At 45.8% G+C, this 15,713-nt stretch overlaps 2 protein-coding genes across 7 annotated transcripts in view; one reads left to right on the forward strand and one right to left on the reverse strand.

Moving 5' to 3' along the window:
• SETD3 (SET domain containing 3, actin histidine methyltransferase) overlaps positions 1 to 2,547 on the reverse strand; it is a 77,308-nt gene extending 74,761 nt beyond the window's left edge. For 3 of the 6 annotated variants that reach the window (XM_052659693.1, XM_052659696.1, XM_052659692.1), the window contains exons 1-2: positions 2,424 to 2,533; positions 1,380 to 1,458 (exon numbers count right to left, since the gene is read on the reverse strand). The gene's annotated coding sequence lies outside the window, so the exon portion shown is untranslated. Of the gene's footprint in view, positions 1 to 1,379; positions 1,459 to 2,423 lie in introns of all 6 variants that reach the window. The other 3 variants (XM_052659697.1, XM_052659698.1, XM_052659694.1) reach the window with 3 other exon arrangements.
• A 611-nt stretch (positions 2,548 to 3,158) lies between these two features.
• The window catches only part of CCNK (cyclin K), a 29,623-nt gene continuing 17,068 nt past the window's right edge, over positions 3,159 to 15,713 (forward strand). Inside the window, exon 1 of the mRNA XM_052659631.1 lies at positions 3,159 to 3,219. The gene's annotated coding sequence lies outside the window, so the exon portion shown is untranslated. The remainder of the gene's footprint in view (positions 3,220 to 15,713) is intronic.

A 15,713-nucleotide genomic window follows, 5' to 3' on the forward strand; every position in this document is an offset into this window, starting at 1 on the left:
AGAAAACCAGTTTCTAAAGATAAAAAACCTCCCAGTGACAGATATTCATCAAACTGCATCAAGAAAGATACAGTATCACTAAGTTACATTTCTAAAAACTACTGCAGATTAGTGATTTTAAAAAAAGAGAGAGACTATGTAGTTCAAACATTTTAAGAGACTTGGAATATCTCAAACTAGATTGACACCTTGCAAAAAAAAAGAGAAACCCTGAGCCAGGGGTTAAGATTTTTACTCATGTATTTACTAAAATTCCACAAGCCACGAACTAGGTACCTGGTTCCCACTGAATTCAATGACCATCTACTAGACATTTACTGCGAGGAACCTCGGTCATACTGCAGACAGCCTCTTCCAGCCACCCCTGTCTTTGTCATCTTTTTCAAGATCATGAGAGCAGCAAGTTCTAAGGAAAGGTTGTGACCAGTTATCAGAGCTCTTAGAATAAAAGTTTTCTAGGGGCTGAACTTTAGAATGGAAAACTTTCAGTACAACCTTCACAGCTCTCTCATTTTCCAATGGCTTCTAAAGCAAAGGTTTAATCATCATTCAAAACGTGGCCTAAATGTTCACCACACGGAAGATCAGCTTAGTGTTAGTGTCTTCCTGACAATCTTATTGCACTACTATTGACTGATGAACAGAAGTTTTCATGTCTACAGACATGCAGGCATAAATGTTTCATCTTCGAGTCCAACATCATTACTATTCCAGGGATCACTGGAGAAGAGACCAGAAGCAGCCACTATTTAACTCATTCAGACTAGAGTTTCACTGCACACATTAACTTACAATTTTGAAAAAAAAAAAAAATATATATATATATATATGACAAACAACAGGGTAGCAGAAGGAAAACTGAGGTTGTTGAGGGCGCAGTAAAAGTTGTTCTGTAGCTGTTTGAGAACTTGGCTTTGCACATTACTTCCCTGGGCCAGAGGAAAACTCCGCCTCAAAATGCTGGAACCTTTCCAAACTATCAATCACAACAGCCCCAGGGACTAATCTGGTAAGATGATACTGCATGCATAGTAGCCCGAATAGACACACTATATCATGGCTCAAGTAAGTCTTTTCAAATTTTAATGGTGGAGAAAAGCTGCTTTTATTTTGCTATACTCTCAAGTTAAATGCATTCACTTCAAATAGTTCAAAAAAAAGCTTCTCCTAAATAATTACTGGTTTCTTCAGTTTGGAAATAGCAGTGGGGTCATTTTGGAGAGGAAAAATGGGCAAGAGGTATCATTTGCACATGATAAAATCCACACTTTTGCCAGTTTTGACAAACCCATACACCGCAAGCAAGTTATGTTCGGATCCGTCGCTAAAGGGTTAACGCCGCAGAGGATGTTAAAAGCAAAAGTCACCTGTCAACGTACTTTAAAAGCACTTTGGCTTCTGAAACATCACCTCCTGTATTTGGAAATGGAACACAATACACTCCAAGTGATCCTAAACCTGTCAACACAAAGCGAGGGTAAGCACTCCGCCCCCCCCCCCCCGGCCCCACGCGCCTCTGTTTCCCCGAAGCAAGTGGCGCCCAACTCACTAATCGGCTCCCTTCTGCACCCGCACCCCCTCACGCTCCCACCCCGGAGTAGAAACAGAGGAGAGAGGGGGTGCAGACTTGCATCGCCAGGCTGGAGTCACGAGGAAGAAGAGTTTGATACCCCGGAACGATAAACTTCAAAGCACTGAATTCTTCTTCCTAGTAGGGCACGGAGCGTGGGGAAGATGGCCAAGGGGCGCGTGGGAAGAGAGATGACCTATTTTCAACGACCGTTTTTATAACTGGAAAGTGAGGGAGAGAAGCGGGGCGAGGGAGGGGCTAGTCCCCGGCACCCCCGCGGACGCCTGAGGTGTGGAGAGAGGAACACGAAAGCCACACAGCCCTGGCCCAGGCGGCGGGGTGACGACGGGAAGGAGGGAGGAGAGAGGAAGGAAGCGGGTGCGCGAGCCGGCGGCACGCAGGGCCGAGCCCACGGGCGCGAGAGGGACGGACCCCGGCCCCACCCGGTGGGCGCCGAGGGGCCGGGCATTCCTGCACCTGCTGCCGCCGTCTCGGGGCGGGCGGAGCGGGGACCAGGAGGCGTTGGGCGCCGGGAGGGGATGAACGCGCCCCACCCCCCCGCCCCAGCCCCGGGCAAGGCTGGAGGGCAGAAGGGCCGTGCGGCGCACGCCGACCTCGCCGGACTCCCGGCGCCCAAGGCCCGACCCGCCGGGCCCCCAGGGAGCACACCGCCTTCCGCACTCTGGGCCCAGAGGGACCAGCGGGGCGCGGGCCTGACTACGGCCGAGGGCCGCCGGCCCGGGCGTGGGGCGGCCGCGCAGCGCTCCGGGGCTGGCTAGCTGGCGGTGGCGGAGGGCAGCGCGAGTCGGCTCCGAGGGCCGCGCGCTGAGGAGGAGCCGCCGCCGGCACTCACCTGCCCACTTTTGGCCCGTCGCGCGGCGGCGGCGGCGCCACACTCCGCCGGGACCCACAAGCCACCTCAACCAAGCCCCAGGCAGCGGCGGCGGCGGCGGTGGCGGTGGCGGCGGCGGCGGCGGCCGGACGGGAGGGGGCGGGACGGCTGCCTCAGACAGCCCCGCCGCCGCGGCCCAACCCCGCTCCGCCCGCCCCCGGGCCCCGCCCTCGAGCCGCCGCCGCCGCCGCCGCCCATTGGCCCGCGATTCAGACGCAGGGGGCGCGGCCCCGCCCCATCGCCCCCTGACCGTTCCGCACCGGTTCCTCCCCAACCATTGGACGGGCGAACTCCTCGGTCCGGAGCAGCCAGCTCGGCCCGCCAGCTTCCGGGCCATAATTGGCTAGGCCGAGCCCAGGCCCGAGCGTTGATTGGAGGACCGGCACTCCCCGCCCCCGCCCGGGGCCCGCCTCTCGCGCCTCAGTTCCGTTAGCAGGTTCGGTTGCTCCAGAATTCCCTCTCCCCCCACCGCCCCACCCCCCAGGGGGCGGGACCGACGGGTTGGGCCCTCTAGCGGGCCCCTCCTCCCTCACGCCGCGACCTCCGACTCGAGGGGAGGGGCCCGGAGGAGACTGGCGGCTCTTTCCTCGTTTGAGGGCGCTACGTTCTTCTCATTGGCTGACCGGCGTTCCTCCGGTCGCTCATTTTTTTCCGTCATAGACGCAGCGCGATGACGTGGCACCCCCGACATTCCACGTCCAAGATGGCCGCAGTCGGCAAGGAGAGACGTCGCTAAGGGGCTTACCTCAGGCGAGGGGTGAGTGAGCGACGGACTTCGGGCAGCGCCACTTAAGTCCTGCGTACCTGGAGGCCGGGTTAGGGTATGGCCACCAGCCTCCAGCCTCTGGTGGAGTCTCTCTTCCTGGATTCCGCTTCCCTCCGCTACGCCCCGGTGCGAATCAGCGTTAGCGGGCGATGGCGGGGCTGCGGCTTCCGAGACGCGCTCGGGGAAGAGGGTCTCAGGCTCAGGAGCGGGTCAGGGAACCTTGCTCGGACTCTAGAGCAGGTAGCAACCCACGAAGTGAAAGGGGGTTATGGTTCCGGGTCTTTCTGGAAAGTGGGGAGAAAGGGCAGGGGGTCTTATGCACTCTCACATATTCAGCGATATAACCGCAGACTATCCACATCGTTCCAGTCATTTCGCAGTGTGTTGGTCCCAGCCTTGGTAAAGCTTGAGTCTTTGCGTATTGTTCCACAGCTAGGATGCTTTGACTTCGGAGTTTGAAGACCGGTGCAAAAAAGGTGGGACTGGGAATGAGGAAAACGCACTTCCGCGATTATTAGCAGTTACGTTCTTCCGTTCATGTCGCGCTTACAGACCCTGTCCAGGGTTGTTTGGTTTGTTACTGGAGGGATTGTTCTTTAAAAGTTGAGGTGTTAAGTCCAGAGGCGTATCTCAGAGCTCTCAGATTATCCGCACAAAACATGGTGGTTAACGCTCCCGAAGTTTGGCCTGCCAGTTAAAATGGAGCTTTCGCTAAATTTTCTAACATTAGGAACGACTGCTCAGAGCCCTTAGTTGAAAGTGGCCTTTTTATGCTTTTAACGTAAACTTGATGATGCTTGGGTAGCTCTAATTCGCTCGTTAAAGATACCTAGCACAATGCCTTGCAATCTTAGCGCTGATTACGGTTTGTATGAGTGATGTTGCTAGAGGGAGAGCTGCACAAAGCTTTATATCCTCAGCACCTAAAATACTGCCAGGATACTAATCTCTCCGTATTGCTTAATGAATGCATGAAGTGGAAGTCGTTCAGTCGTGTCCGACTCTCTGCGACCCCCTAGACTATGCAGTCCGTGGAATTCTCCAGGCCAGGATACTGGAGTGGGTAGCCTTTCCCTTCTCCAGGGGATCTTCCCAACCCAAGGATCGAACCCAGGTCTCCAACATTGCAGGTGGATTCTTCACCAGCTGAGCCACGAGGGAAACCCAAGAATATTGGAGTGGGTAGCCTATCCCTTCTCCAGCGGATCTTCCCGACCCAGGAATCGTACCGGGGTCTCCTGCATTGCAGACGGATTCTTTACCAACTGAGCTATCATGGAATGAATGCATGGATGATGATGATAGTGACGATATTCATAGACATTTGATTGGTTAAGAATGTTAGTGTTCTTAGATGCCTGCTTGTTGACTATGAATATAATAGTTATCCAAGATTCTTTTGGTTTATTTGAAATGACTACCATTGGTGTGTAATTTTAGTGGGGTATTTTTTTAACTTTCACTTCGATTACCTTGTGATGCATTGTTGAAAAATATTAGTTGATTCTTGCATAAAAGCATGTTAAACATTTGTTCCATTTTATGGAACTTACTTTGCACCAACAGGCAATAAAGAAACATTCTAATTGTTAATGAGATTGTTACGTCTTAGGCGTCATTTCTAAAATTGAATGTCACAAAGGAAAAGTAGTCATGGTTTGCCCTACAAAATAAATTGCTCATTTCAGGAGATTATATTTGAAGGCAATGGGTCTGCTAAGAATACAGAAGAAAAATGTTTTCTGTTTTCTTTAAAACTAGGTCAAGACAAAACGGGGAAGGATTAAGGTCAAGGGAGTAGAGATTATAAGGAATACTTAATTGGATTAAATCTGATTCATATTTTCAGGGCCAAATAAACAATATACCAAAATACTTACAGATAAGATTGTGACATCATTGATCATAACACTTGAGGAATCTTAAAAGTGCAGTTAATGATAAAGACTGGAGTCCAGTAAATGTGTCAGTTTTTGCAGAGAACAGTTGAATGGCTTTGGGTGCTAGAGCCAGTTGTTGTTCAGTGCCTCAGTCATGTCAGACTCTTCCACGCCTTGGATTGCAGCACGCCAGGCTTCCCTGTCCTTCATCGTCTTCTGCAGCCTGCTCCAACTCACGTCCGCTGAGCCGGTGACGCCATCCAGCCAGCTCACCCTCCATCGTCCCCTTCTCTTCTGACCTTCAATCTCTTCCCAGCATCGGGGTGTTTTCCAGTGAGTCGGCTCTTCACATGAGGTGACCGAAGTGTCAGGGCTTCAGCTTCAGCATCAGTCCTTCCAGTGAATATTCAGGACTGATTTCCAACTGACTGGTTGGATCTCCTTGCAGTCCAAGGGACTGTCAAAAGTCTTCTTTAGCACCACAGTTCAAAAGCTTCAGTTCTTCAGCATTCAGCCTTTATAGTCCAACATTCACATCCTTATATGACTACTGGAAAAAGCATAGCTTTGACTGTATGGACCTTTCCCGGCAAAGTAATGTTTCTGTTTTTTAATACACCATCTAGGTTTGTCATAGCTTTTCTTCTAAGGAGTGTCGTTTAATTTCATGGCTAAGGTCACCATCTGCAGTGATTTTGGAGCCCAAGAAATTAAAGTCTGTCACTGTTTCCATTGTTTCCCCATCTATTTGTCATGAAGTGATGGGACCAAATGCCACGATCTTTGTTTTTTAAACGCTGAGTTTTAAGCCAGTTTAATGTACTCCTTTCCCAATTTGGAACCAGCTTGTTGTTCCATGTAAGGTTCTAACTGTTGCCTCTTGACCTGCATACAGATTTCTCAGGAGGCAGGCAAGGTGGTCTGGTATTTCCATCACTTTAAGAATTTTCATGGGGTCTCAAAGCGTCGGGCACGACTGAGCGACTGAACTGAACTGAACTGAAGACTTTTCCACATTTTGTTGTGATCCACTCAGTCAAAGGCTTTAGCGAAGTCAGTAAAGCAGATGTTTTTCTGGAACTCTCTTGCTTTTTCTATGGTTCAACGGATGTTGGCAATTTGATCTCTGGTTCCTCTGTCTTTTCTAAATCCAGCTTGAACATCTGGAAGTTCTCGGTTCACATACTGTTGAAGTCTAGCTTGAAGGATTTTGAGCATTACTTTACTAGCAGGTGAAATGAGTGCAATTGGGTGGTAGTTTGAACATTCTTCGGCATTGCCTGTCTTTGGGATTGAAATGAAAACTGACCTTTTCCAGTCCTGGGAAACTGTTGAGTTTTCCAAATTTGCTGGCATATTGAATGCAGCACTTTCACAGCATCATCTTTTAGGATTTGAAAGAGCCTGGCTAGAATTCCATCACCTCCACTAGCTTTGTTCATAGTGATCCTTCCTAAGGCCCACTTGACTTCGCATTCCAGGTTGTCTGGCTCTAGGTGAGTGATCACACCATCGTGGTTATCTGGGTCATGAAGATCTCTTTTGTATAGTTCTGTGCATTCTTGCCACCTCTTTTTAATTACTTTCTGCTTCTGTTAGGTCCATACCGTTTCTGTCCTTTATTCTGTCCATCTTTGCATGAAATGTTCTTTTGGTATCTCTGATTTTCTTGGAGAGATCTCTAGTCTTTCCCATTCTATTGCTTTCCTCTATGTCTTTGCATTGATCATTTAGGAAGGCTTTCTTAACTCTCCTTGTTCTTTGGAACTCTGCATTCACATGGGTGTATCTTTCCTTTTCTCCTTTGCCCTAAGTTTCTCTTCTTTTCTCAGCTATTTGTAAGGCCTCCTCAGATGACCATTTTGCCTTTTTGCATTTCTTTTTCTTGGGGATGGTTTTGATCACTGCCTCCTGTGCAGTGTTACGAACCTCCATCCATAGTTCTTCAGGCACTGTCTATCACATCTAATCCCTTGAATTTATTTGTCACTTCCACTGTGTAACCATATGGGATTTGATTTAGGTCATACCAGAATGGTCTGGTGGTTTTCACTACTTTCTTCAATTTCAGTCTGAATTTGGCAATAAGGAGTTCATGAGCTGAGCGACAGTCAGCTCCCAGTCTTGTTACTGCTGACTGTATAGAGCTTCTCCACCTTCAGCTGCAAAGAATATAATCAGTCTGATCTCAGTATTGACCATCTGGTGATGTCCATGTGTAGAGTCTTGTGTTGTTGGAAGAGGGTGTTCACTATGACCAGTGCGTTTTCTTGGCAAAACTGTTAGCCTTTGCCCTACTTCATTTTGTACTCCAAGGCCAAACTTGCCTGTTACTCCAGTTGTCTCTTGACTTCCTGCTTTTGCATTCTGGTCCCCTGTGATGAAAAGGATATCTTTTTTTGGTGTTAGTTCTAGAAGGTCTTGTAGGTCTTCATTGAACCGTTCAAATTCTGCTTCTTTGGCATTAGTGGTTGGGGCATAAACTTGGATTACTGTGATACTGAGTGGTTTACCTTGGAAACGAACAGAGATCATTCTGTCATTTTTGAGATGGCACCCAAGTACTGCATTTCAGACTCTCTTGTTGACTATGATGGCTTACTCCATTTCTTCTACTTTCTTCTTGATTCTTGCCCACAGTAGTCGATATATGGTCATCTGAATTAAATTCACCCATTCCGGTCCATTTTAGTTCACTGACTCCTAAAATGTTGATGTTCACTCTTGCCATCTCCTGTTTGACCACTTCCAATTTACCTTGATTTATGGGCCTAACATTCCAGGTTCCTGTGCACTATTGTTCTTTACAGCATCAGACTTTACTTTCATCACCAGTCACACCCACAGCTGGTGGTTGTTTCCACTTTGGCTCAGCCTCTTCATTCCTTCTGGAGCTATTTCTTTGCTTTTCTCTAGTAGCATATTAGACACGTACTGACCTGAAGAATTCATCTTTTACCTTTTCATACTGTTCATGTGGTTCTCAAGGCAAGAATGCTGAAGTGGTTTGCCATTTCCCTTCTCCAGTGGACCACATTTTGTCAGAACTCTCTGCCATGACCCATCTGTCTTGGGTGGCCCTGCAAGGCATGGTCCTGCATGGGACATGCTCAGTATATCTTTAATCCAATTTTCTGCTGATGGGTGTGGCTGTGTTCCCTCCCTGTAGTTTGGCCTGAGGTCAAACTGCGGTAGCAGTAATTGCATTAATGGAAACCTCCTTCAAAAGGACTTAGGCCAGCACCCTGCAGTTCCCAGGACTGTTGTATTCAGTGCCCCTGACTGTCAACCCACGCGTCCGCCAGGGAGTCCTGGGCACTCACAGGCAAGTCTGGCTCAGTCCCTTGTGGGGCCACTGCTCCTTTCTCCTGGGTCCTGGTGCACACAAGGTTTTGTTTGTGCCCTCCAAGAGGCTGTTTCCCCAGTCCTGTGGACGTTCTGTATTCAAATCCCACTGGCCTTCAAAGTCAAATTCCCTGGGGGTTCTCAGTCCCTTTGCCAGATCCCCAAATTGGGAAATCTGCTGGGCCCTAGAACTTTCACAACAGTGCAAGAACTTCTTTGGTATAATTGTTTTCCAGTTTGTGGGTCATCTGCTCAGCAGCTCTATGGTGGGGCTAATGGCAGCCTCCTCCAAGAGGACTTAGGCCACACACTGCTCCTCCCAGGTCTGCTGCAGCTGGAGCCCCTGTCCCCACGGCGGCCCCTGCTAATCCACACCTTGCAGGAGACACACACACTCAAAGGCAGGTCTGGCTCAGTCTCTTGTGCAGCCCCTGGGTCCTGGCGCACACAAGGGTTTTGTTTATGCCCTCTCAGTGTCTCTGCCGAGTATGAGGTTTGATTTCAAACATGATTTTGCCCCTCCTACCGTCTTGTTGGGGCTTCTCCTTTGCCCTTGATGTGGAGTATCTTTTTTTGGTGTGACATTCTCTTGTCAGTGGTTGCTCAGCAGCTAGTTGCAAATTTTGGTGTTCTTGCAGGAGAAGCTGAGCACACGTCCTTCTAATCCACCATTGAAGTCATACTCCAGAGCTTATTACTAATCTATATTAGGATCTTTAGGATGAGCAAAAAGAGTTTCTAAGTATTTGGAAAAGCAGGCTCATAGCCTCAAACTGGCAGAGCTTCCATTAAAAGAAAGCTAGTGGCACAAATCATATTTCCTTTTGTCACAAGTTTACTAGACTGATGGGGGATAATTTCCTAAGGACACTGAACATAATCCCACTTCATGTAATAGATACCAGAGTAAATGTACACTGAATAAGGTCTGGTTAGATGGATTTATAGCCCTTCAGATTGCCAAATCCCAAATGTTGATCAGTAGGTTGATGTCAAGTCAACTTGAAAAGCGTTCTTTGGAGATAAAGCTACAGGGCTCTGGTCTTGCTTTCACTCTGGTTAGCACTTTTTTTTTTTATTACCCACTTTAAATATATGAGGCATGCTTCTCAAATTAATAAATATACTCAAAATCTGTAGTAATAGTTAGCAAGTTTGTTAGATGACACTTAGATTCAAAGCATTCTTATAGGCTGAAATTATAAACCAAAATTAACAAGATATAGATTTGCCAAGAATTACTGAATTCACAAAAATTTAGTTGTGTGTGTGTTTGAGATGAAGAAGACCTGACTTGGGGGTGGAAAAAAAAGGTTGTATGATGTAACGTTCCATTTACAGAAGCGAACTGTAAAGTTTTCCTCAAATAGGGGAAGGGTGGTGTTTCACTCTAATGACAAATTGTGTTTCTCCCATTTACTGACTGTGGAGTGAGGCAAGTTGCTTCATGTCTCTTTGGCTCCATTTTCTCAGGGATAAATTGTGAGGATAAGAAAACATAGCTTGCGGGCATGCTGCAACTCAGCGGACACACAGTGGGCATGTTGGTGAATATTAGTATATTCACTCATACTATGCAGATTATATGAAGAATATTGTTTTCCACAGTTGATTGCTAATGTTTCGGGAGGCTCTTGAAATACTAAAAGCCACATTGAGAAAACAGAGCTGTTTCTTTACCCAAAAGAGAAAGGAAAAGAAAAATTGTCTTCACATATTTCAAAGTCAATCAGTAAATAAGGGAAAGGTATTTTCAAGGCTTAGAGGGCTAGGTGGGAGCTACAAAGGTGTTGAAAGGTAGATTTCTTTCATTCATTATTCTGCGCCATCTATGTACCAGATCCCGGGGATGAATCGAACAGATAAAAATCAATATAATGTTAATGCAAAAGAAATGTAAAAACCAGTTATTGATACCTAGCAATACCATAGGCCACTTTGTCAACTATTAAGGTCCCAGTGGAAGTGGCCAATTGAAAGTGAATGACCAAATGTTACTGTTTAGAGGGAGTCTGTGTACCAGATGAGAAAATTAAGTAGTGACCTTTACTGTTGATTCCAGTTTGTAAGTATCCATAATTCTAAATGTTGAAAATGCATTTAATCTTTTCTCAGTTAAAGTGATACATTTAAAGCACATTCCTGAAGGATGTTGTTAAAATGCCTTGACATGCCGCTTGTTTACGGAGAGATTTTTACTTTGTGGAGCTCATAAATCTCTCCATCATTTTCACAGTAGTCATGAACTGCTAATGAGAAAATTTATAACTCTAGAGTCTTGTGGAAAAAAAAAAATTGAAGAGTAATAGGGAACAGGGTTCTAGAACCGAGGTTAGAACTGTTTCAGGGGGTGACTGATTTAGAGGACTCTATTTACATGACTTATTTTCACTGTGTTGCGCCTATTGTTCATCCTGTCCTGGAGTCTAACAGCACACAGGGCAGATTATTAGCATGGGTTTTGGTGATGACAGCAAGGTAAAATGGATTTGAATTCTTTTCCGTCCCTATTTAATCCCTACTGGACTGTTTCTGATCCTTTTCTCCACTCTGTCCCTCTCTTCTCAGCAGAGGTCTTGGCACTTTGCAAAGAGAATGGAGATGCTCTCTTATGATTTATTTTCGCCCCCTTAAATGATTTTTTTAAATATCTTTCTCACACTCTTCCTTCCCTCTGTCTCAGAGAAAAAGCAAGCTCTTTTTTATTATACCTAGGCTTTTTATTGTCTCTGGGCCCCTTAACCGCACAGTGGCTTGCTCAGCCTCTTCTAGTGACTGCTTCTGGCTACCAGCATCCTTCATGCTCCTCTGTGCTGAAGAAACAATAACCTGTTTCATAGCCTGTTCGTTCTTTATCACCCATACAGTTTCCTTCTGCCCTACTGCACCTCCAGAAAATCTCTTCTGTTTACACATATGTACATGTCTGCTTTATTGAGATAACAGTTCACGTATCATACAAATCACCCATTTAAAAATGTACAAGTCAGTGAGTTGTGCACCCACCACTACACTGAATTTTTAATGTTTTATAACTAATCACCAGTCCTAGTAACCTTTTCTTAATTCCTGTCCTTTGATTTTTCTTTAGCATTTGTTGCAGTTGGCTAGTACCTCTTAATTAAAGCTGGTATTCCCTTGATTTCTTATGTAATTAAGGGTGGAAATTTCCCTACCTTTTGACCATTCCTTCCCTTTCTGTCCTTCCTGCTTCCTAAAGTTCTTCAGAGTTGTGTCCCTGTCTTCACTCTCGCATCTTTCTGTCTATGAACATGACGTTATCTGTCACTTCTATATAGGTGAATCCCAAGTAGATGAATCCTTTCTAGAGTTCAGTAGCCCTGTTTATGAGTCTGGTGGTTATTTCTGCACAAGTATCTAGTAATTATAGAACCACATTCTTTCCCTCCTCTATCGAAACCAACTTTTTTTTCGCACTTAAAACATAGTAAATTAACTGTGAAAGTCGAAGTCGCTCAATCATGTCCAACTCTTTGTGACCCCATGGACTGTGATTCTCCAGGCCAGAATACTGGAGTGGATAGCCTTTCCCGTCTCCAGGGGATCTTCCCAACCCAGGGATCGAACCGAGGTCTCCTGCATTGCAGGCGGATTCTTTATTAGCTGAGCCACAAGGAAAGCCCAAATTAACTTCACTCTCAGAGAAGGTAATATTGAAGAGAAAAATGGGGAAGAGAAAGAGTTTTGTTAACTGTACTTCAATTTAAAAAACGAAACTCTTTCTCTTCCCCATTTTTCTCTTCAACATTACCTTCTCTGAGAGTGAAGCAAACTTGAGTCATCTCTTGCTGTTCTTTGCCTCGCGGCCAATTGTGATGCCTTTCTCCCAAGGCCATTTGTGGGGCTGAGGCCTTGTTAGGCATAGTTTCAGCAGCTGTTACAGTCTTCTGACTGGTCGTCTTCAGCATGTCTCTAAACTGCCCCCAAGGCATCACGTCCCGCAACTTACATGCTTTCTTGTTTTTCTTGACACTGGGACTCCCTGATAGACTCTGGCATATCTGTTTCTCTTTGTGTCTGCCTAGAATATAAGCATCTGGTGGGGTTGAGAGCGTGCCTCTCCTGTTTCCTGTCATGTCATTGAGGCCTGGCTCATAGTAAATGTGCAGAAAACACTTGAATAAATATAGAGAGATATATTTGAATGAATATGGGGAAAATATTTGAATGAACTTGGAGAACTGTTATTTTAATATGTTTTAAAGACTCCCAATTAGTGTACTGTGAATAAATTACAGATATGCTGAGATGTCTATCCCTCAGGCAACTGGCCAGTTTCCCTCTGCTCTACAAGAACGCACACGAATGTTTATTACTGTTATTAATAATTGAAAACCAGAGACATCTCAAGTGTTCATCCACAATCAGTTCAGTTCAGTCGCTCAGTTGTGTCCGACTCTTTGCGACCCCATGAATCGCAGCACGCCAGGCCTCCCTGTCCATCACCATCTCCCAGAGTTCACTCAGACTCACGGGCATCGAGTCAGTGATGCCATCCAGCCACCTCATCCTCTGTCGTCCCCTTCTCCTCCTGCCCCCAATCCCTCCCAGCATCAGAGTCTTTTCCAATCAGTCAACTCGTCGCATGAGGTGGCCAAAGTATTGGAGTTTCAGCTTTAGCATCCTTCCAAAGGACACCCAGGACTGATCTCTTTTAGGATGGACTTCTTGGATCTCCTTGCAGTCCAGGGGACTCTCAAGAGTCTTCTCCAACACCACAGTTCAAGAGCATCAATTCTTTGGCGCTCAGCTTTCTTCACAGTCCAACTCTCACATCCATACATGACCACAGGAAAAACCATAGCCTTGACTAGACGGGCCTTTGTTGGCAAAGTAATGTCTGTGCTTTTCAATATGCTATCTAGGTTAGTCATAACTTTTCTTCCAAGGAGTAAGCGTCTTTTAATTTCATGGCTACAGTCACCATCTGCAGTGATTTTGGAGCCCAAAAAAATAAAGTCTGACACTGTTTCCACTGTTTCCCCATCTATTTCCCATGAAGTGATGGGACCGGATGCCATGATCTTCGTTTTCTGAATGTTGAACTTTAAGCCAACTTTTTCACTCTCCTCGTTCACTTTCATCAAGAGGCTTTTTTAGCTCCTCTTCACTTTCTGCCATAAGGGTGGTGTCATCTGCGTATCTGAGGTTATTGATATTTCTCCTGGCAGTCTTGATTCTAGTTTGTGCTTCCTCCAGCCCAGCATTTCTCATGATGTATTATGCGTATAAGTTAAATAAGCAGGGTGACAATATGCAGCCTTGACGTACTCCTTTTCCTATTTGGAACCAGTCTGTTGTTCCATGTCCAGTTATAACTCTTGCTTCCTGACCTGCATACAGATTTCTCAAGAGGCAGGTCAGGTGGTCTGGTATTCCCATCTCTTTCAGAATTTTCCACAGTTGATTATGATCCACACAGTCAAAGGCTTTGGCACAGTCAATAAAGCAGAAATAGATGTTTTTCTGGAACTCTCTTGCTTTTTCCATGATCCAGCAGATGTTGGCAATTTAATCTCTGGTTCCTCTGCCTTTTCTAAAACCAGCTTGAACATCTGGAAGTTCACAGTTCACGTATTGCTGAAGTCTGGCTTGGAGAATTTTGAGCGTTACTTGACTAGCATGTGAGGTGCAGTTGTGCGGTAGTTTGAGCATTCTTTGGCATTGCCTTTCTTTGGGATTGGAATGAAAACTGACCTTTTCGCAGCAGGATGTCTCAGCTTCAGCGCAGTTAATCCCTTGTTGTGAGAGATTCTTCCGTTCATTAAAAAAAATGCTCAGCTATATTCATGACCTCTAGCCACTGGATGCCAGCAGCAGCCCCCCAGTTAGGACCACCAAAATATTGCCACATGCACATGCCAAAACACGTGCCCTGGGGGGCAAATTCACCCCAGGCTGAAAACCCCTGCTGTATAATAATGAGAATGTAACAAGGACGAGCCTCGCAAACATAATATTGAGCGAAAGAAGCCAGTTGTGAGTGATAGTATCTCATTCCACATCCTTTAGAAACAGGAAAGAGTGTCGGATGGAAATAGGAGTCAGGATGGTGTTTATCTTTCCGGAAGTGGTGATTAGGGGAGGAACGAGAACTGCTGGGGTTTTGGTGGTATTCTACTCACCGACTGGATGGTGCTACACAGACATGTTCATGTTGTGAAAATTCATAAGCTATACACTGAAAATGGGTTTACTTTTCTTTTTGTATGCTATAATGCCCTTAAGGCTGGCTTCTGAGTCCTTTTGTAACTTTGACTTTAGGACTCAGGAGCTAGCCTGAAAGAGCTGTTTTCCAGTGGCTGTAAACTGGACCAGTGGGAGCGGCAAATAATGGTAGTGGTGGGATTATAACTCAAAGAATAAGATAAGTATTGATGAGCCCATCCTTGTTTAAATAAATGATCAAATAAATAAATGAGGGAGAAGGAACAAATCTTTCTTATAAAAGAACTCCAAGTGATGTTGAAGGAAGGAAAGAAATAGAAAATCGCCACTAGAACTCCACAGTAATGGTTGCAGGCAAGATCCTCAGAGGAATGCTAAAATTAATAGCTGATACTTCTAGGAGAAACAGGTACTTTGCATACTGTTTTGCATTGCAAAATACTACCCCCACCCAAAGACGTCGCCATTCATACTGACAAGCCCTCAGGCAGCGGCGCTTGATTCCCATGATTCCCTTACCCTAGAGTGTGGCCTGGACCTTGGGGCTCCCTTTTAAAGAACAGAAGATAGAAAGTGAGAAATAGTGACTTACAGTGAGAAACTGGCAGCCGCCGTCGTCAGCAGATGAGCGCAGTGAAGCAACAGAAAAGCAAGCCATCCTGCAGTCACTGTCGCCTCCCGTGGTGCAGTGAGAGGGGCGCTGTAGGACATTCTTCCTCAGAGCTCCAGTCTGTTAATAGGAAAGTGTCAGACAGACCTAAACCAAGACAGGTATTATCTTCTAGTACTCTTCAAAACTAGGAGGGTCAAGATAAACAAGGAAAGAGAAACATATAAAAAGATACTAAGGAAATGTGAGCCCCCGAACGCAGTGTAGCATCCTGGATTCGATCCTGGAACGGAAAAGAGGTTTTTGGAAAAATTCAAAATCCAAATCAAGGCTATATAGTGTAGTTAGTAAGTTTCCAAAATTGATTTTTTTAAGGGAAGCTGGTTTAGGATATACGAAAATTCGTCTTTACAGCTGTCTTTACAACTCTTCTATAAATGTAAAATTATTTTTAAATAAAA

Source organism: Budorcas taxicolor, chromosome 21, assembly GCF_023091745.1.
Source record: "Budorcas taxicolor isolate Tak-1 chromosome 21, Takin1.1, whole genome shotgun sequence".
Classification (NCBI taxonomy): Eukaryota; Metazoa; Chordata; class Mammalia; order Artiodactyla; family Bovidae; genus Budorcas; species Budorcas taxicolor.